At 40.9% G+C, this 22,739-nt stretch overlaps 1 protein-coding gene across 3 annotated transcripts in view; it reads right to left on the minus strand.

Moving 5' to 3' along the window:
• Window positions 1-22,739, minus strand: part of LOC6725659 (Kv channel-interacting protein 4) — a 77,016-nt gene that overhangs the window by 30,565 nt on the left and 23,712 nt on the right. The gene's annotated exons all lie outside the window — the stretch shown is intronic.

Consider the following 22,739-nt stretch of genomic DNA (forward strand, 5'->3'; position numbering starts at 1 on the left):
AAATCGAGTGCAGAAAAGAAACAACAACAGCTGCGTGAAGCGGGGGGGCAACTTAATTTATTGAAATGTCCGGAAATGTAAGCATTAAATGCGCCGCACGACGACGAATGGAAAACAAAGCATAAATATCTATTAAAATGAGATTGAAATAAATTACAATTTACAGGGAAAGTCAGGGCAATGGGAAATGGCCAAACGACACGCCTTCCCAGGCCATTTAATGCCGGGCATCTCCAGCGAGCGTCTCCAGCGTCACCCACATTCCCCATAACCATTATCCCACTCCCATTCGCATTCGATTTCGAAGGTCAGGTGGCAGTCTCCTCGGGGTCTTGAGCAAAAACTGGAGTGCAGGGCAAACACTTCTCCGCTGGCGAGATGGTCGACATGGTCGAGGAGCAGCCATGTGAACATGGGGGGGAAATTAAGTGCAAGGATCCATGGATCCATGGCCATGGACATCGACGAGAGAGAGGTGAGAGAGGACAACAAAAGGACTCGCATACTTAGACGCACTTGAGCGTGAGGCAAAAGATGGCTTGCGATGGAATGGGGCATGAAAAATGGAGGCACCACCGCCGAACGGCAGAGGAAATGAAGCTGAACTTTATTATAACAATACACAATAATCGTGTGCCAGCAACGTCTCGAGTTTCCTCCGCCTGATTTTCCGTTCGCCATGATGATGGAGTGCGGCGGAAAACGGAAAGCGGATATGCCGCTCGAAAGGTAAACTGCAACGGAAGCCAAACCGCACAAAATTATGATGAAAACAAATACAAATCTCCTGCCTGCTGGTTGATCGACTGCAGCAATGCCCCTTAATATAACTGAATATAATACGTTGTGATGCTATGAATACCATATTATTTACCTTAGAATTCTATTTGAAATACTGCATAGTTACAAAATTGTTGAGTTAACTGATAGGTAAATTGAGCTTTCACATTTTTCCCACCCGCAATAAAACGTTTTCTTTTTATGACTCCAAACAAGTCACGCTCAACAAGTTGAATGGCATGCAATCGCAGAATAAATTAAAACCACCCGGCAATTTCTCACTTTCCACAAAGGACAAACACGCTCGCATGCTAATCGATGGCGGGCCGAGGGATTTTCTCGCAGTGCATTCACGTACACCGCACGCCGAGGCGCTTAACTAAACAAGCAGCAAAACGTGCAGTCAGGCGGGAAATGCATTCCAGTGCAGCTCTCGCTCCTGCGGTTGCATATCGCTAGCTCCACCATCACGAAATCCCAGTAAAATGTCAAGTGCACTTCGGTAGAGCCCAAGCCCCATCCCCTTCCTGCCGCAGCCACGCCCTTTTGCATCCTGCAGCCCTAATACCCAGGGGCTAAAGGACTCGACTCGCGACTTCCTGGACTCGCAGATTCCTGGAGTCCTTGCATACCAATAAGTATGCGCAATATTCAAACGGGAAGGTAAAAGGAAATTGGATTTTTGTTGACATTATTTTATAACAAGAAAAAAAATCATAAAATATCCGGGTACCCCCTTAACCGGCCAACTAACAACAATGGACTTTTTGGCGGCGTCATGTCAGTTTGGTCCGAGAAATTCTCAACTCATCGAAAGTTCCTGCCCTTTGACAACAAACGAAAAAAGAAAAACAGCCAACATTTTTCCTCCTGGCATCTGCTCTGGTTTTTACTCAGCTTTTCCCTTTTGCATGTGTGTGAGTTGTTGGCAAACATATTTTGATTTTGCATAATAAATTGCGTTCTGTGTGCGAACGGCCAAGACAAAGTGGCAGAATATGGGGTATGATGGGGCTATAGGTAGCTGTTAGATAATAAATCGACACAAGGGATACCCTCTTAAGGTCGCACTTTACTGCTTCACATTGTTTTGTTAAGCATATAGTAATATGCTGCGCTGTACGCTAGAATAGCGCGGTTTAAGCACCAATGGGTAGCCGTTAGTCGTTACAGCTATTTGCATTCGTGCATTTTTAGGCAACTTGGGTGTTTCACTCTCGCCAATGAGAAATTGCAGCTCAAAAGCACTTTGTATGCTGGTGCATCTGTTGAGAGCAGAAACCAATCAAATTTCCATGTTTGATATATTCCATGAAATATTGTGTTGCATATGCTTTACTTATTTATATTTTTTTTCTCTCTTATTTGTGAACGAATGGGGCAACTGCCATTTTTTTGTGAACTGCAAACGAACTGACAAACAAACGCAACGCCCGAAAAGTAGGTGGTGCGCATAAGTGGGTGGGTGATCTGGGTGCTGCAGTGGGTGGCTAAGTGGTTGAGTGGGTCAGGGGGTTGGCTGGATTTTTTGGTCTCGAGAGGCAACAGAATGTAAAACAAATCGCCGCCGGCATTGGAAACTGATGAGGTTGGTTATCGCAGTGGCGCAGAGGTAATGACACGCCCACAAGCGCAACACCATGGTGATCTAGGCAAATATGTGTTTAGAACTAAACAGTGGTGGTTAAAAGTATGCGTACCTCCCTAAAATGTTGTTCTCTTATTAAAAAAATAAATAAATAAAATATAAAGATTTTACAAAACCTTTTGTTATATATTACTATTTCTTCTAATCTATTGCAATAGATTGAGTTTGATTTAAATAAATATAAATACTATGGCCTTTATTATGCAAACAAACCCATATCTCCCTGTAAATGGATACCCTAAGCCAACTTAAGCCCCAAAGTTCATGGGCTTTAGATGAGCGGCAGGCAGGCGGGCAAATTTCATTTTAAGCCCCTGAAAAATCATTTCTTTTTCGTGTCATTTTTTGTGGTCTTACTTTTGGCACTCACTGTGGGTAGCTAGCTGGCTGGTTGGCTGGCTATGCGTTCGTGTTGGCTTGGCAGCCGTCAAAGTGCAAAATATGGGGCTCAAGCGTCATCTGGATGCCTTCACCTCTGCTCTGGCCACACAAACACATGGTTGTAAAGTTGCTCGGGATGCACGTGAGCTGCTGCAATCTGTGGCACACTTTTCGCAAAACGCCAGCGAGTGCTTTTCCCTTCCCACGCCACCAACTGAATTTTCTCGGCTTTTCCGCAGCGGAGGGGGGAAAATGGTGGGTAAGGTGGAAAGGTGGGACTGAAATAACAGCAGCTGGAATGCAAGCAACCAACCAAGTCAGCTAACTGTTTTCATAACCCCAACTGGATAACATAAGTGCACTTGAAGAAATATGCGAGTGACAATTAACGAATTATTAACTAAAATCTAGTAGGCTACTAAAATCTAGTAATGCTAAAAAAAATCAGAAATTGAACGTTTTTAAAGATAGTATTGATTGTTAAAACATAGGCCCAATTATGTATTCATTATTTTCCAAATTTTTGTGTGGTTATATTTTTATTTCTCAGTTATATTTGGCAGGACATATTGCTCTCTGCGAGCGTATCTATAGGGTCCTTTCCAGCTGTCTAATTTTTCTATTTCGCTGCGTTTTTCGCACGTTTATTTGCGAAAGCGAGAGAGTGGAAAACCCAAAACCCCGATACACCGAACTTATGTACCTTTCGCTCCTAGCCTTTACCACTTTCGAGGGAGACGAGTCCCTGCCTCGCTTTTCACCTGGCCTTTTCCTATCTGGTCCCTGTATTTATGGGTTTGCACGTGTTTCCTGCCAGTCTGCCAGTGTTGCCATCATCGTCATCATCATGCTCAACGCGCCAGTTCGCCAGTCGCCATTGTGGCAACTTGAGCATCTTTTGGAAAATACAGAAAAACACACGGAAAATTTCTGCCGAGTGGGGTTTCATTTTCAAGTGTTTGTCTTCCTTCACGTGGCCCCATGTGGGTGTGTGGTGTGTGATGTGAGTGTGTGCGATGTGTGTGTGTGTGCGATTTGTGTGTGCCAGTTGTAGAAGAGAACGTTTATTTTTCAGCTGTTGCTGCCGTGACATGGACACCCGCAAAATGGTTGGCCTGTCAGCGACAAGGATGCCCCCAGTCAGTTACTCGCAGGATGCTCGGCAGGATCAGCAGCAGGAGGAGGAGGGGGAAAAGCACTTCACTTGGCCACGAAAAAATGCTTTCAATTGTTTCGCTCAGGAGATTCACATTGATTTGAATCCGATTTGGCATGGGTAAACAAGTGGCAAGATGCCATACAGTGAGCGAAAAAAGCAATGTAATAGTTTGCACAAATTCTGTTTCCCAATTAAAAAGTTAAATTCTAAACTCGTATTCGTTTGCAGTTGATTGCTGGCTATTCTTTCGTTATAACTGGCTAAAATACAGCAAATTGTATGTGCTGATTGCCCTTTCTGCAATTTTCACCAACATTATTTCGTGTGGCCACCCCCCTTCATTCGGGTCACAAGGTAACCAAATCCCCATGGGTGCCCGCTCTAAAACTTATCTACAGGTATATCCGTGACAGGTGTATATGCATTACATTCCAAACACAAACACACAAAACATAATACACACGTGGCGCAACTTGAACTCGAGTGGGGGAAAGGAAACTCGATTCGCGTGCAAAGCTCGTAAATTAATTTTTATATCCCTTTCAATTACTTTTCGATGCCCCTGCCCCCGGACCTTCAGTGCGCGACCAACTATCAATGCATACTAATGAGTAACTGGTTTGGGGGGGAGCGGAAAATCCGTAGATCCCAGATAGAGCTTATCGGTCCGATTTCATGACCACAACACTCGCTCCTCTCGATTCTCTCGATGCTCTGGCCCTCGGTCAATGTAATTGCCCTTGTTTCTTGTTCCTGCTCCTCTGTTTTTGGTTTTGTTGCTGCTGCTGTTCCCATTCCAGCCTGGCCATTAAAATCCAAGGAGTGCTCCCACCAGCCATCTCCTTCCAGGCCCAATCCCATTGCCATGGCCAATCCCAGCCAGGAAAACTCCCCGGGAGCCACACGCAGCTTAACAACTTTTGTGTGTAAGCTTTCATCACGATTATGGCCATGGTAAGGCGGTAAATGGTATGTGGGTTGGAATCGGGCTAAAGTTTCACAGAGGCAGACAGTTTTGTACAAGGAAAGGCATATTCCATGCATCGTTCCGAATTATTGGCTTCTTTATTAAATATTTAAATATAATCTCTACGATATTTAATCTTATTAAAACAGCTTTAAGATTATGGTTCTTAGAACTTAAATTTGGCTTTAACTACACCTTTTTAAGGCGATATTCAATTGGCTTGTAAACTATTTAATCGATTGTTCATACAATTTTATAGCAAGGGTTCTATTTTTCCAGTGCATTTGATTATAAGTTTTGCCTTTGCTCACACTCGGCTTACATTATCACATCGACACAAAAAAAATTACGAAAGAAAAATAGGAACAAAAATGTGTTAATAAAGACAAACTCTACCGGATATATAGTACACACATACACACACATACACACGCAGGCACGCACACCAACTCACCTGCGAAAAAAAATGGTAGCTACGTCTATTTTGCATAAATGCCACAGCTGCTTCCGTTTCCCCCGCCCCCCATCCGCTACCTTTATGGAAAGCATTTGAATTAATTATACTAAAAGTTGTGAAAATAGAAACTCTTTTGCACCTGATGTCTGACACAAAGCCTTGAGGAAGGAGCGCCAGAATCCTTGTAGTTTTATCCGCCTTTTGTCTGCGTATGGTGTGGAAAGCCCCCAACTTGCAACCCCAAAAAGGCCCCAACCATCAGCACAACCACCCCCCATTTAACCCACAAAGCCAACTTAATTTGCAGTGAAATTAAGTGTAGACACACAACTCAGCTGAGGATGCCAAAGGAATTACTCATCTCCAGGCGAGGACAGTGCGTTTCACGGCTTTAAGACGTTCGAAACTGCAGGTATTTCAATACCAATGATTTGAAAATTTCTTATCTGGCTATAAAGAGTATATTTTCCATTTAATAACTAAGGAATTTGAATACATTTTATTTAGAGAGGTAGCTGGTTTGCAATGTTTTCGCTTCCAATTGGTTTACCACTTGCAAGTAGTACATTGCACAAGTGTTTTATCATGGCTAAACTATTTTAATTTAGCTGAGTTCCTAGCCGCTTTGATTAAAATTTGTTTACCACTTTAAATAACTAGTGAATTGCAAGGGATTGCGGTCGAGTCACAATGGTAATGGAATTAAATGCGGAATAAAATCGGAGACAGCGGCCAGAGGTCTCGACTATCCGGGCTTAAAGAGGGAAACCCAATGCCGGGCGCACGAACACCCGGACACCCGGCCACCGGACTCCGGACTCCAACAACAAGCACAAGTTATCCGGACAATGGACACCATGCCGCTGACAGGCGTCTCACAAAAAGATGAGGGCATCCGATGACGAGCTGAGTTGGGATGAGATGAGAGGCGGGATCCTGCTGCTGCGGCTGATGATGATGATGATGTGGCCTCCGAATGGAACTATACCCCGCATTGATGTTGCTGTTGAGTTTTATGGCCACCGGGCAAATGGCGCCTCAAATGGAAAACATGAAACCGAATTAACAGCCAAACGGCCCAAGAAGACGACTGCGGCGGAATGGTGAACGACTTCCGGAAACGTATGCCGAAGTGGTCCGCTCCTCCTCCAACTCTGGGGCCACTCGGGTAATTATCGCCTGACCGACCGACCGCCTGCCTGGCCAACTCCAATCTTCTTCATTCGCCAATCTCCTACCAGCGACCAGACCCGGAAAATGCCCCGCCATGTGGTCGGGTTGGGCCCCGGAGTCACGAGTCCGTCGCCTCCACTGATGTCATTGCGTGGCTTGATGGATTTGTGTAATTTCTTTATGGCAACAACCGGCCCCAACCGCCCGATTTGGGTCCACCCTAGAAGGCTGTGGCAGGCTGGGCCACCCCAGAACCCATCATAAATTGAAGCTGGATTTAATTACAGCCTTTGGCCCTGCCCAAGTTTTTCACACGCCTTTGCGGCGACAGCTGCGTTTTTGCAATGCGAATTTGAATTTGAAAGCTCGGGAAGACAGTGGGGAATTGGGAGTGATGTCGAACACAAATTGCCAAATGATATCATAGAAAATAAACTTATTAACCAAATGTTAAGCACAACAATTATAATAACAATTGCATAGAAACTTACTTAACTTAAAAATATGGAAAGTCAAGGAAAATATCTAATCTAAGCGATTTCAAAACGATTGAAACCAGAGCACATGTTTTGCAAATATGCCAACTCAGCACTTCTTCTGCCACCTTTCTTCCGCCCCTTTCTGCTGGAAAAAAAGTGGGCGTGGTGGCATAAGGAATGCGGAAAGCAATGCATGTCATTTCAAATTTCGGAAGGAAAAACAGAACCAGTTCACAGCATTTCCACCAATTCTCGTTTGATTCTTGAAAATGCACAGAAAATAAATATTCAAAATGTTAGTTAACTAAAATATAATTAAGTTATTTTTCTTATATCTCAACTAAGATGTTTATAGATTTTGAAATATTTTTAAATTTTGAATTCATTTATTTTTTGTTATTTATTTTATTTTTTAATTTTATTAATTGGAATTAAACAAGTTTACTGCTACCTATGTGGCAGCTTTACCAGGTTTTACATAAATTTGAATTCATAGTACCTATTAATAGTTGTACTCTATTGTTTGTTAACTTTTTTTGTTGCCGTGTGCTGATTTGCGGCATTTATTAAAATCACATTTTCACGAATTTCTTTTCGCACTTTGCCGCTGTTGCTCGATTTTTTGTGCAATTCATTTCCTTAATGCTCCGCTGGGTAATTTGGGTCAAAACTAATTAGACGGCAGACGTGACTTTAATTACCCACAGACCAAGGAGCCAAGGACGTCGGCCAGACGAACGGCGAAGGACGAAGGACGATGGGTCCCTCTCACTCTCTCTCTCTCTCTCATTTTTCCCTGCATTTACCTCGCTAATCGATGGCCAACTCATAAATTCAGCGACAAAACGATTTCGAGCGTCAAACACTTTTGCCTAACCTTCAATTTACACTTGTCACGTGCGCCGACTGCCACGCCCCCCGGCGCCCAACACTTAATTACTTAATTGGCTATTAGCTAAATGGTCACAGCACGTTTATTTCCATTTTTTTTCAGTTTTTTCCTTATATTTTTGCTGCCATTTTGACGGGTGCAACAAAGAGCCCGCATCTGAAATGTATTTTCTTCATGCTTTTTTACGCTGCACTTTTTTTCAATTTTTTGTTTTTTTTTTTTTTGTTTTGTTGAGCTCAAATTGCCGCAATTTGCATATGGCCAATTTTAAGTGTGTGTGTTTGATGGGCGGGAGGGGGTTAAGAAGGGGGTTAAGAGCTGCCGCACAGCGATTCATTAACCCATGAAACTCAGCTGACCACGACTACAACCAACCACAGACCACAGAACGGCAGGCAGGCAGGCAAGCATTAAAGCAACCGAAATGAGTCCATCTGTTCGAGGATATTTGCAGGACATTCGACGGCGGACAGATGTCGCCAAAATATGAGGGTGCTCAAAGGATGCAGCTATGTAGTGTTGGGTATTGACGCAACTCACACATTCTTATTACAAACAGTCAATAGGAGTGTTGTAAAAACATTGAAATGCATGAAGGATATCCTAGATGAATATCCTTAAAAAGTGATAAATGTATATAAGCTTGATTCTTAGTTAACTTTTCTATATATTTTACTGAATACATGGAGTTATAGTGTTGCACCCATTTTTTTAGCTTATCCCGAAACGTAGCCGCCCAGGACATCCGCAGGACCTCAGGGTAAGCCACAACGAGTCGAAGAACAAGGACACTCTGTCTGAGGCACATGCTTGCAGTTGATTTACCGATTAACCAAAAACGACAAACAGCAACCGCAACAGCGGCCACATGCATATGGCGAGTGCGAGTGGGTATAAGGATATGGATATGTGCATATGTATATTCCCTGTGCCCCAGCCATTATCTTAACCCCCTGAAGCCCCCAAAAAACCCCCCCGTCCCCCGCCGACCTTCTTACCACGTAAGATCCAGCAACATCTGCTGCCAAAATGCTTAAGGCAATTCAATTTAATTAATATTATAATTAAGCGCAGATAGCAAAATGAACCGACTTGCTGCGCAGCTGGATTTAGTGTGGGCGGTGGCTGGAAAATGGGAAATGGGGGCGTGGCTAGTAAGAGAGAGAGAGAGAGGAGTGGGTAAATGCATTCCATCACCGCTGCGTGTGCTGAATTATGTGAGCAATTTTCCAAGTGAGGATTTCGGTTTCGCATTGTTGCGGTGCATATGCGAAAGTCTTTGCACAGGAAACACTTTACATCTGATGTACATATAAAATCCTTGAGATTCCTACGACATATGCAGGATTTAAGATTGCATGTGTGCAAAAAGCTGGCATTTGTCATAAATGAGAAAAGTTTAAAGGAACCCAAACTAAAAGAGAACTCACGAAGGACGCTTTCAAGCTATTTACCTTAGCCGGTTCTCCAGATTTGTTTTCTACATATAATTTAATAATTTAAAACATAATACCAAGATAATAACATCTAACTTTAGATTAAATGATCCTGAGCAAAGGGAAACCCATTATTGGAATGGAAATCAATAGATTGAAATAATTCATTCGGTATTTGGGCTGTGGCCGCCGACTTACTGCAATTAATCTCAAATGAAGTGAGCTGATTCAGCTGGAATCAGCCAGAGAGAGAGAGGGAAGATGGGCGGGTGAGCGGGACGGAGCATGGGAATCAGAGGAGCTTTCACGCCTCGCCGCTTCAGATTTTGGAAGGATAATTCAGGTCCTTGGCTCTCAGATGTTTCGGCATTTGATTAATGCCAAAAGAGAAACAAATAGCTTAAGTCGACTGCGGGCGAAAGAGACGCAAATAGGCAGAAAAAAAGAGAGGCCAATAGCGGGGCCAAAGCTGCGATTAATTCGAACAAATCAGACAAACTCGAAGGCGTTGGAGCGGACTGTGACATGGATTGCATCAAAGGATATGACTGGAGCGAATTAATAAAGCCTGGCACCTAATACACTAAATATCCATATCCCCAAGGCCATTTAATCGCACAATTATTTATTATTGAGCACCCAAATGGCAGGCAATAAATTAATTTATCGTAATTGATGCCTGGCAAAGTTTGGACTTAAAAACAAAAAGATAAAACAAAATGAATAGCTAAATAATTATAAGAGATGATTTGGCAATCGAGTATCTTTCTAAGATTTAGCTATGAAAATCGAGAGCATTTTTAATTGGCATAACAAGGTCATTAGACTTATGTTTTAATATTTAAGATAATTTAGGTAAATAGATACTTTTGCTGCTATTTACATTTTTCCGCTGTTCATTCAATCCGCGAATTGCTGGAAAAACAAGCACTGACACCCCAGAAAAACAAGACGTTGCCGCTTAATTGAGTTGCAGGACGAAAAACAAAAACAAAGAAAAAAGCAAGGAAATAAGAGGGAAAACGCTGAAGGACACGACACACGGACCATGAACTTTAACTCGCGGCGACTTTTGGGTGGAATTTTAAACAAATTCCGCCGGCTAATGGATCGCATTCAATTAGCCAGACAGGATGCGGAGAAATTGGAGAAGTCGTGGTACGAGGGGGCATGCATCAATCTTCGGGAGGGGCACAACCATTCCTTGGCTCCTTTGATTTTCGGCTAATTAAGTTCGTTGAGATGCGTGAATTTCGAGTTAATCAAATGCCAATTAACTGACATTTTCATCAGGCAACCCAGATCAACTCATAATGAGCTCTTTTGCCCGGTAATGAAGACATGACCAACATGTGGATGCCTTTGTTCTGCCCGAAATGAATCTCTTTTTCTTACTATTTCTTGTTCAATATTTTCTTGGCTACCCGCTTTCAGCTGGCACACATAGTATATATATATTATATATATATATATTCTACAAAGACGGACACATTTCCGGCTCATTGATTGCACTACCATCGAACAAAAGCCAGCAAAGTGTCAACTTTTCGAATTGATAGCCAAAAAGATAGCAGGACATGAATGCCAACGAGTTGGGGGGAAATATTATAGACTTTGCCAGATAATAGCGCGCTATATAGAAGGGAAAACAAGACCGAAATCGAAAACCAATGCAACTATATATTGCGGGGGAAATACATATCAGTTACAAAACGAAACAAATTTGGCAAAAATGGTGGAGAAATGTGAGCATAAATAGGAACACAAATGGAGCACAAAAGTGGCACACATGGTGTCCTTTTATTTTGACAAATTTCTGTGAAAACTGGAAAAAAACAGCGAAAATGTTTCAAGTTTCTTCTACAGCTGAGCAAATACAATGTATACACACTTCTTATATTCATATTCATTACATTTTGGTAGTATATCATTTTACCTTACATTGAAAATGAACAATGAGTTCTTGAACGGGGTCGAGTCTAAAATATTAAATGTTGCGCCGCCGGCTAATCCCAGTTCGCCATCCTGGTAATCCCAACCGGGGGATTTATTACCGATTGGCAAAGCCATATGCCCATGAGGGATTTTCAGTTTTGGTCAATTTGAGGGCCTTAGCGATATAATATCGATGCCGGATCTAAGGGCTTAGGGTCGCCAAAGCAATTAAATTGGCTTTCGAATGGAAGGGGGCAACTTTAAATGCTTAACTCCGTGGGGACTTTCAGATAGATATAGCAACAAATATATATATATGTTTGTTTTTTTTCTTCTAGCTGCTTTGGCATTTCCTTTCTGCCATTCTGCAATGTAAATTATTCAAACTTGGAAATTGTGACAGTGGTATATGTATCTATATACAAATACATATATCTATGTAAGAGCGAGATCCGAGAAACGTGCAACTCATGCTCGACATCAACAAACGTGTTTACGAGCCCCAATGAACGAGGCAAGCACTCGCCCCATCTCTTTCCAGCGCTCCGCCGATTTTTTGTCTCTTTCGAGGGCTTTGGACCCAGCGGCAACAACAACATGAATATGCATAAAGCGCTAGGTGGGATCCCCATGAATTAGTTATGAGGTTATAAGGCATATTGCCAACTGCTTCATAGTGGCCACCTGAAAGCAGTCCTAATAAAATTACGTCAAGCCTTGCAAAAAAAAAAAAAAAGAAAAAAAATAAGGAAGGAAGGAAGTAAGAAGAACACAAAATAGTACGGCAAAAGAAAAATAGTGTGGTGAAAAAAAGAGAAATAGGGTAGGAATAGGAAAATGGCAACGGAAATGGAAAGCCACAAGCCAACAGAAGGTAAGCCTGCTATTTTCCCACTACTGAAAAGGAAGGATACTTTAAGACTCCTGGGAAAAGCGGGACAAATTGATAAGTTCCAGCCTGCACATAGAGATTATTATCGATAGGAAATTATTATGGTACTAGATGCAACCTATTCTTAATTACCTCCATATGTCTTGATTAAGTAGCGCAAATATTTAGCTATTTTCCTTCTATTTTTTTGTTTTTGTTGACCCCAACATCCATCACATGTGACCCCAAAACATGTCTTGCAGCCACTATGACCGAAGTAATCAAATTATTAGTAAAATATACCAGCACTTTAATGGCCACTAAACGCAAACGTTTGTGCTTAACAATTTATGCAGACATTTATGTGCACAAATATTTATATGGGTTAACTTGCTATCTGTCCGACTTCCGTCTCCTCGTCTGCGTTTGTGTGTCACTTGCCAGACTTTTGCGTTGTGATATGCAAAATGTTGTCATAAATACGGCGCACAAAAAACAAGAGAATTTTTCCCTGAAATGAAAGCAGAGCAGCCAGCACAATTCTGGAAAATAAAAATAAATAGCTGGGTCAGGTGGTGGACATTATTCAGGGTATTTCCATCCAAAACTTCGACTCTCGCTCTGCAATGCAAATCGCAGTTTAAGAACGGTGTTGGTTTGTTTTTCTATGCAGAAATGAAAGGATTGTTTCCAAACTTTACATACTCAAATTGGCATTGCACTGCATTCTTAAATTGTTCAAAAACTTACAAGTTTTGCTCTTAAATTTTAGTTTAAGCCCTTGCCATCGCTTTAATAATTTTGGAATATTATTTTCCGCTCTGGTGGGCAATTAATTTGCTGCTGACTGCACCCAAAACTGCATTTGATTGATTAGTGTAATTAAGTGGAAGGCCAGAGGGCACAATTCTCGTTGTTTTTTGCTTTTTTTGTTCGCCGCATCAAGTATACGCCACGTGCACAGTGCTCAGCTGGATGTCCAGCGATAAATTGACATGAAAAATCCATTTCGCTTGACTCACTTCACAGGCAATTGTCTTTAAGAGGTCTTAAGCACTACACATACATATAGCGGGGCAAGTTTTCATGGCCTTGCGAATGCCAGGCGGCGACATAAGCTTATTAAATTCCATAAGGATTTCACATAATACAGGCAGCTACTTATGGCAAGGATTAAACAAACATGCCGACTTTACAAACTTGGCACAAGCTCGACGAAGGGCCCCCATTGCGCCCAAGACGAGAGACTGCGCCAAAGCCTTTAACTGTTGACCAAGTCGTTGACACACATGCACACGCCAGCCACTTTGCCCACATCCTCCACGTTTCCCACGCTGCCCACTTCCACCACTTGCCCCACCAACTGGGCCACTCGACGGGCGGTCTCCGGAAAGCTGCAGTGCCATCTGCTGCAGCTCATATCTTTCCGATTTTCCCCACTAAGCAAAGACAATCGAGATTGGCGGGAACTTGTTAACTCCATTAGGGCTACAACAGCGTTCGCAAAACTAGTGGCGAACTGAAAATAATTAATAAATATTTAAATTATTTTTAAACTAATATTCTTAGCCCCCGCGAGAGAGTCTAATATTAGGTTAATTAGCCTGCTGCGAATGTGGAAACAAAAACCCTTTGACTTGGCAATATTTTGTGGCATATACATGGCAGAGCTACGTGCCCAGGTTCCCAGACTAATTACTTTAAGGACTCGCGGTCCTTGGCGCGAGATTCAACAGCCACAGCATCAACAGTCGCCGACAACAAAGGCAAATGAAAAGTGTAAACTTTTTAGCATTTAATTAAAAGAAAAATTTACGCAAACCTCAAAGGGCTCAAGTATGCAGAGGGGGCTGGGCCCACAATCCTTTTACCATATTCCAACCGAGCTTATTCCCTTAAATTCAGACATATTTTTCCCCTTTTGGACTAGTCGTCGCGAATGGGTTAAAAAGTCAGTCCTCTGATTCCCGCTGATGATTTGTCAGATCTGTCGCAATGCGTGTCACGCGCTTGTCACGCGCCTGTCACGCGCACAGAATAAAGCGGATGGATATAAAATATATATATCTATCTATATACACAGAAGGACAGAGAGACAGACAGACAGACAGACAGACGCAGAATAATGACAGAGAATCGGAGAATCCACTTGATTGCGGTCCTCGCCGGGCAATCAACGTGGCGTATGAGTGATAATTTGTAACACTTTCCGTGAAGATTGCAATGAAAAGATAATGATTCACTCAGGCGTGCGCTTTTGAGAAAGTGTGAGAAATACTATTGTTAAAACACTATTTTATTTGCCAACCAAATAAGTGTTGACTGTAACACTTCCTGTCAAGATTGAATTGAATGCATGATTACTCATGCATATGCTTTCGATAAATTAAACCAAGCACTGTAATCGAAATATGCTCAAGTTTCAATTTCATTTAAATTGAAACTTGTAAAGTTTGTGCCCAATTTGACCTCCTTAGCATTAAATCAATACTTCGCTTAATTCGTTGTCCTTCAATTATTTAATGTGCCGCCATCTGTCTCAGGCGCCCAGCATTTGGGATTCTGACAATCCTTGACGCACTGCGTCCACCCATCTGCCAGTTGGGCAAGCAAAAGTTTGCAAAATGGGGTTAAGTCGAACCAGGAGACAGGGTAAATTGTTTAGCCCTGGCACAACACAGAAACTTTTCTTATTTTCGCGGCTTTTACATAGTTGCCCCCCCCTACCCACATCCCACTCCCCAGTCTCTCACCCACTTTCTCCGACTTTCACCGACTTTCACCGGCATTCTCCCTTACCCAAGGGTGCTTTATTACAATTTAACTTTTCTTTTATTGCAACATTTTTGTTGCCCCTTGCGTTGGGCTCTGCGGCTAACCGGGCAAGGACTTTTCCACCCAAAAAATATACCAAAAAAAAAAAAAGAATAAAATAAGAAACCCAAAGGCAAATCCAAAAACCCGAAAACCCAAAAACCAAAAACCAAAAACCCAAAGCCAAAAAGGGTGGAGGACATTAGCTGCTGGTCGACGGAGGAGGCGAAGTAGTCGTTTGGTATCCAAAGGAGCCTGATTATGTGTCATATGGCACATGCGAAGAAGTTGCCTTTGGGTCTTCTTCCATCTTCCATTTGGAGGAGAAGTTCCGCCATCAGCTCATTATATTCAATAGCCAGGAATCTTGAATGCAGAGGGTATAAACGACAGACGACGGCAATAAAAATATAATAAACTTATAATAAAACATATAATAAAACATAAAGTAAACACTTAACTATATCATAAATACATTTATAGTTTTATCAAAGAACCGAGGTCTTTAAGAAATGCTTGCTAATAAGCTGATTTTAGTAATTGGTCATATAAATTACAAGATATTTATGAGCTGGGGATTGGATATGATATTCAACTATTTGATAACATGACTGAAAGTACGAAATGCACTTGATCGCTTCAATTCACCTTTTCCTCGGTAGATAGTATCCTTCAGTCGTAACCTATCTATCTGGCAACCATTTCCATTTCCATTTTCTTTTCCTTTTTCCTTGCCACCAAGATTTCCATTTGGCATGTGTGTGAGTGCCGGCATCTGTGTTGTGCATTGTGTGTGTATGTGTGTGTTATGGGTTTCCTTTTATTTTATACGTATTTCACTTCATTTTGCCGCCGTATTGTTGTGTGTCCTGCCAGCTTCCTTGTTTCCTCTCTCTGTTCCTCTCTCTTCCCCCTCTTCTTTTGGGCCATCTTCGCCCCTCTTTCACTTATTTTTTTCCTGTTTTCCGGCCCTTCTTGCCGAAGTTCCTCCGCCTTTTTCTTTGGCTCATGCATATTTGAAATTCCCTTAAAGGCACTTCTGTTGTTCACTTCATTCTGCTGTTGCTCTTGTTATTGTTGTTGCTTCGTGCTGCGCTTAAGACAGCAGAGGTACAAATAATAGTGATGATTGAAATAAAACGAAGCATCGGCAAAATCATAACATTCACCAATATCCTTATTTTTCCATCGTATCACCACTAGTTTATTGACCCACACTGTGTGTGCTGCTGTTTAGTGTGTGTGAGGAGAGTGTGTGGTCTAACCATCTCTGTCTGACTCAATGGGCCGCCCTTTATCATTCTTATCATCATCAAGCGTTGACGGGCCGTGCCATTGTGGCGACCTTAATGGTCAAATTTAGGTGTGTGCCTGTGTGCGTTGATATCCGTGTGTGTGATTGTGTTTGTGTGGTATCCTTAAACTGCAATTCATGCCTGCTCCAGCTTTTTCCTGCTTCTGCAATTGTGATGATGGCGCATTTTTATGGCCAACGAAATTTAATCGAGTTTATCGTATAATTTTGTGTTTTTTTTTCGTATTTCCTCTGTGCTTGTTTGTGTGTGTGTGTGGGTGAAGGGCACTTAAGACGTGCTTATTAGCCCTATTAGTAATAATTGCACTACCGAGCAAATTTAGTTGTCTTGTGCATCATCATCTCACGCTCTCAGCATTCCAGCATCCACATTTTGGCTTATTTTGTGGCGGGCACTTAACTTCTGAAGCAGCCTTGTTGTCCTTGCCACTGGAAATCGGGTTTCTGCGGCTTTTGTGTGTTGCTTCAACTCCGTCTATCGTCGACCAACCCACGAACTTAACTTTCAGCTGCCTCCAAGGACCTGCATTTACTTAGCTATTTAGATATTTATCTTTATGGAGCCTTGTCCAACTGACTTTTATATGCGAATTAATATTTGAATAGCCTGCCAAGCCAACTGTGGCTCGGAAAGAGATGGATATATGGCCACTGGAGAGGGGGACGGACATAGATTAAGGCCAGGATAAGTGGGATTTCCCGATGAGCTGGCATATCAAACGTTAATTTGTTCCATTTATTTATTGGTGGCTCTTAATGAAGTCATAAGTAATAAATAGCAAGTCTGAACCGGGTTTGAACATTATCGGGGGAAGCCATTTATTTTATTGCCTCTACCGGGTCATATATTACTATTTATTAGTGCCCCTGGGGGGTTAATATATACACATATTTAAATACACAAATCCTTATTTGCTTTATTTGTAGCTTGGTTGAACTACGATGACACCGCCTCAGTAATTATCACTTAGTTTGAAAAGAATTTAGCCATGACCTTCCAATTTATTTTGCATTTCATAGGATACTTTGTGCGCTTAAATTCCAACGACCAACATCAGTGGAATTTTTCCGATTTTTTGGAACTCCCGTTTGGCCTTCTCACATGCCGGCAGTCAGCAACTATTTCCTAAACAAAACCCAATGAAGGGCCAGCAAATATTTGGCTAAACAAATTGACAAACAAGCGGGAAAGTTAAAGAAGTGGTTGGGAACGGAAAAAGATAAACAGACGGACATGGAAATAAAAATTGAATAAAGAGCACCAAAATAACTTACGAACTATTTTAAGGGGTTTCGAGCAATAACTTGGCCAAAAATGTTCACACATTCAAAAAAATTACTGTTTTTTACAGCTAATGATCCAAATAAAGTATTCCTATCACCATTTTGTTAATTTAGAAAAACAAATTTTTTTCAAATTTTGTAATTTTTTGTAAGGGGTAACATCATCATTTTTTGCGAAAAACTGACAAAATTTTACATTTTTAACTGTGAATGCCATTCGATAGGGAAATTTTGATACGAACTCATTCATATACAGCATTCCATATTTGGGCAACTATTTAAATTTCTGTTAAACAAAAACGTAGTTATTTTGATAAAAAAAATTGGGATAACAAACTTTGGAAAAATGTCATATTCTTACAAGTTTTTTCACCCAAACTGATTAATTTCGTAATTTGCGCATAATACTTTTTAGCAGCGCATATTATTTATTATATTTTTAAGAGACTTTGCGCTGCGGAAGAATAAGAGTGGGTCAAATTGTCTGGCGGGCGAAAGCGTTTTTGATAATGGCGTCAAGGACGCGACTGTTGAAATTTTTGGTGGGCGGCGAGACGGTCGGCGAGATCAAAGCCGTTGATGAACTTCGCAGCAAAGTGACCCCAAGGAAAAGTTGAGGGTGGAGCATATAAACCAACCAAACATTCGAGTAGCCCATATTTAAACAGGCTACTCACCATTTTGTCTTCATTTTGCTCACTTTGCGTTTTTCCATTCTTTTATTTTATTTTTTTTTTTTTTTTTGCCCTCAGACAGCCGACGGGCATTTAATTGTTTGTCTTTCTGTTCGCTTTGTATCTGGCTTTATCTGGGCACTTTGGCATTGTTTTATGGCCAACGCCCCGCTCTTCGCAATTTTCCTCGGTTTTCTTTTTTTTTTGCACTTTTCCAGCTTTTATTGCATTAAGCGCCTTATTAGATGGCTCAGCAATTTGCATTTTACCTTTTGTCAAATGTTTTCACAACGCGCAAACAATGAGCACATTTTTATTTTTTTTTTTTGGCGAGAATGGGCTGGAAAATGGGCGGTGTTCTTGGCACTTTCGCAATTGAAATTGCCAGCCTGGTAATTGGCTTTTTTCGCCACTAAAACAAGTTGTCTTTTAATGGAGCGGCAAAACAAACTATTTGCATTTGTATTTAGTGATTAATTGAATGGAACTGGGTGAATAACAAAGAGACAACAACATAAACGAGTCAATGGAATCACTTGAGTAAATGAAAACAACTTCGTTTGAATTTAATTTGCTTCAACTTGGAGTGCAATTTAAAAATCGAAGAGTCTCCAAAACTAAATTTAATAATAAATTAACAACTAAGGCGGTGAAACTTAATGGAAACTGCGAAAAATTGCATTAAGCAAAAGCAAACACTTGAAGTGTTGCTCTTTATTTAAATTTCGCATGCACAAAATAATGCAATAAATAATAATTTTAAGTGGTGTTAAAAATTAGATTAAGAAATATTAATTCAAAGTTCATCTTTGTATAACTTTTAAAGGGTATCTGCGATGCGACTACGTCCACATAAATTATATATTGACTCTGGCTCTCATTAAATTCCTTTTGATTTTCGCATTGTTTTCGCATGCAATTAATGTTGTTGGCCATTTTGCAATTGACCAACGGCAATCGGCAATTGTTTGCTGGCCATTTCATAATTTGCCAATCATTATTTATGGACGCTGCATTATGTGCGCTTGATCCTTTTGCGGAAATTAAAAACATTTGCTCCGCCGTCCGTCGCTTTTTGTGCACTCCGCTTGTTTTTAATAATATTTGTATTATTTATTTCGCACTGGCATTGCGGTCCACTCCGGACAGGTGGCCATAAATATGCTTAATGAATCGCACAAATTGAAAAACCGAGCACTGTTGACAAGAATCTGGGGTGTGTTTATTGTTTTTTGTTTTTTCACCGAAATGAAATAGGCAAACAAATAAATTAACAAAAAAAACTGCACTCCTTGCAAACGAAACTAAATCATTGAATGCATAGATTGTCGGCCATGAGTCGTGCAATTAAATTTATTAAACTTCGATCAATAATTCAATATCAGCTCTGACCGCAACTCAACTGAAATTTGTACACGGCGCAAAAAAAAAGGTGAAATTAAATATTAGGGAAAGTAATATAAAGGGTAATTTATCAGCAGAATTTGGCAAGGAAAAGTTGGCTGCCAAGATGGCTGACTCTTGTTGAATGTTATTTTATATAAAGTTATTTAATATAAATTGCTAAAGTGCGAAAAACTTAAAATTGAGCAAATTCTTAAATAGAAACTTATTTTTTTTTAACCCGTATTATTTTCTTACACAACCAGCTACTCCATCTTCGTGTCCTTTATTTGTGTGACTTCTAACCAATTTTGGCTAGAGAACGTATCATATTTTCGAGAATTAACACTTGGCCGACATGTAGAGGCTTAATTGAATTTCTGTCTCACTGGAAGTTTATTTTTTCTCTGTCTCTGTTTTTGCAAAAAGCACGTTGATGGATGGCTGGTTGCTCGTCGAAGGAAGAGAAAAGTATGCGGTTGCACAGCAAAAAAAAAGCGCTTTAAAATGCATTTAATAATTTATAAAAAAATACAAAGGACTCTTGAATAAATGAAACACTTTTCTCTGCTGAAGGATGGCACAGAAACATTATATCACTCACAACTATGCTAACATAACAATTTGCTAACATAGCCTAGATTTTGTTATTAAATATGGGAATATTGCAGAACACATCGCGTTGAAGTTCAAAAGCAAGGATATTCTTTTCTTGGCATATGTGTGAGAGCCTGACCAGCTTGGCCCAGTTAAATGGCCAGCCAACACATGACCATTAATTGCCAGCAAACTGACCGCAGACCCGATGCCACGCCCCCTTTGCAGTGCATATACGTATCCGTAAGATACTTTCAACCGTTGGCGTTGACTTGATTGAGTTGCAAGGCAACCAGACGGCCTAGACAATATTTTATGGAGAGATAAAGCCGGAGAACGGGCTAAAATGGGTAGCAGTACTCAAACGAAGCTATGCAAGTGCGACTTTTTTTTGCCAGCAAATGGAAATGAGAGACTGTCCAGCTGGGTGGCTTTTTTGGGACTTGCAATGCTGCGTTTGTTTTTTTTTTATTTCATATGCCCGCCCATAAAATATATGTAGCAAGGTCAATGCTTGTGGGCGGCTGGGTGACCTAGTTGGTGGGCGTGGCCGGGGCTTTCAATGGAGCCATAAAAAATAGTTGCGTCCACTTTGAATTATTCACCAGCAGGTGGGCCAAATCAATTTGAAAATACGTTTTTATCCATGCCTTTTGCTCCCTTAAGGGGCCAAATGCCAGGGTAGCCACACTCACCAAAAGCGTTAATTGATGGGGATAAACGGCATGGCGTTGCGAACACTTGATACCCTTTACAAGTGGCTATGGTATTGGAATTTAACCATAGTGTAAGATTTATTTCCCAAAGAAATTATTTTCTCTATTTACTATACTTTACTTCAAAGGAACATGTTTTTGAACTTCGTGCAGTCCTTAAATTTCTTGCCTGATACCCCGTAGTAAAAGGAGAAAATATGAAATCAAATTGAAACCCCATTGGCGTGGAAGTAATTTTGCTTGGCTTTCTGTTTTATTTTTTTTTTTTAATTTGCTCCCATTTGGCACTCACATCCCGCACACACACACACATACATATATGTGCAGCTCTTAACCCTCGTTCGCCATTAACCCATTGGCTCTTTGTTAAAAACTTTGCTGCATTTTTGCCCCCCTATAATTGACCCAGTCAATTAATAAATGCTTTCACTTGGCCCAACCCTGATTTCTTTCTTTAGCGGCTTTACGCCCCACTGCTTTCGCTGCAGTTGCATTCAAAAAAAAAACGGATAAATATGGCAGAAGGCAGCAAGTAGAATATCTTAATTACAGCATAATTAAAAGTAAATTTTTATTATATTTTAATTCACTCTCTCCCTCTCCTTTCCATCCTGCCCACTCCACAAAGTTATTTCACTCATTAAGTTAATGCGAAAAAAGGAGCGGAAAAAAATGGGAAAAGGTGGAAAAGGCCAGATGAAGGTGATTTCGGAGCACCCCACGAATTTTCCAAGTATTGGGGAAAAATGTGCTCGAAAACGGCAAGGAAGCGTTGGGTAAAAGCATACTCTAATTAAAGCCGATGGCTTTCTAAAAATTATGACAATTAGCAACACTTTGCTTTAAGTAAAGATGGTGTTTTATAATAGTGTAGTGTTGTGAAAGGGTTTAAAGATACTTCTCATTACAGATACTTTTATCATGGCAAGGATTTACATTTCATAGAGCATCGGCGGATCGTTGTGCTCGACTTGCCGCCTAGAAATTAGATTACGTATACGTATGTGGCATTAACTCCACGAAATAATAATTGATGAGGGTGGACGCTGGTGACCCAGTGCCTTGTCGGTGGATGGAATCTAAATTTTGGGGGATGGCTGGGGGCTGCTGACGCACACGCAACATCGCCAAAAGTTTTATTTATAGCAGCTTCCCCTTCAGGAACAAAAACCAAACCGAACCGAACCGAAAAATAGAAATAAAGCGAAAAAGTTGCCATGGATCTGTCGAGGACAATGGAAATGTTAGCGGTGGCCATACAAAAGGAAAATAAAAAAAAAAACACACAGGATACACAGAAAGTGATATATATCTAGTTATGTATGTGAAAGCAAACAAAATCAAACTTTGCAGCCGGAATTTATTGAATTATTGAACAGCGAGCAGGTCCCTAAATTTGTTTTCTATTTTTTATCAAATCGAAATATGTGAATTTAAAGGACCAACTGGCATAATTAGGTATCTATTCGCAGTGCTGGCGAAAGTGAATTTTAGATCAACCCTTTCGGCCCTTAACGAAGCACTCGCCCCGTGGCCGAAACCCAATTAAAATGCAGTTAACTGAGATTGCCTGCCTTGATTTGGCCTGATTATGTTTCTGGCCACTGGCTAAAATAAGAGGGCGATTTAATTGGAGGAAACTGAATTTGCTCTAATTATAGAGGAGTTCATTATAAGCCAAATGTGGGGTATCTATATTTTCGACTTTTGAGTTCTTTTCATTTTCATGTTGGCCTTTCACTTTACAACAAGTTTGATTCAAACTTTTACGACTTCAA

Source organism: Drosophila simulans, chromosome X (genome assembly GCF_016746395.2).
Source record: "Drosophila simulans strain w501 chromosome X, Prin_Dsim_3.1, whole genome shotgun sequence".
Lineage (NCBI taxonomy): Eukaryota > Metazoa > Arthropoda > Insecta > Diptera > Drosophilidae > Drosophila > Drosophila simulans.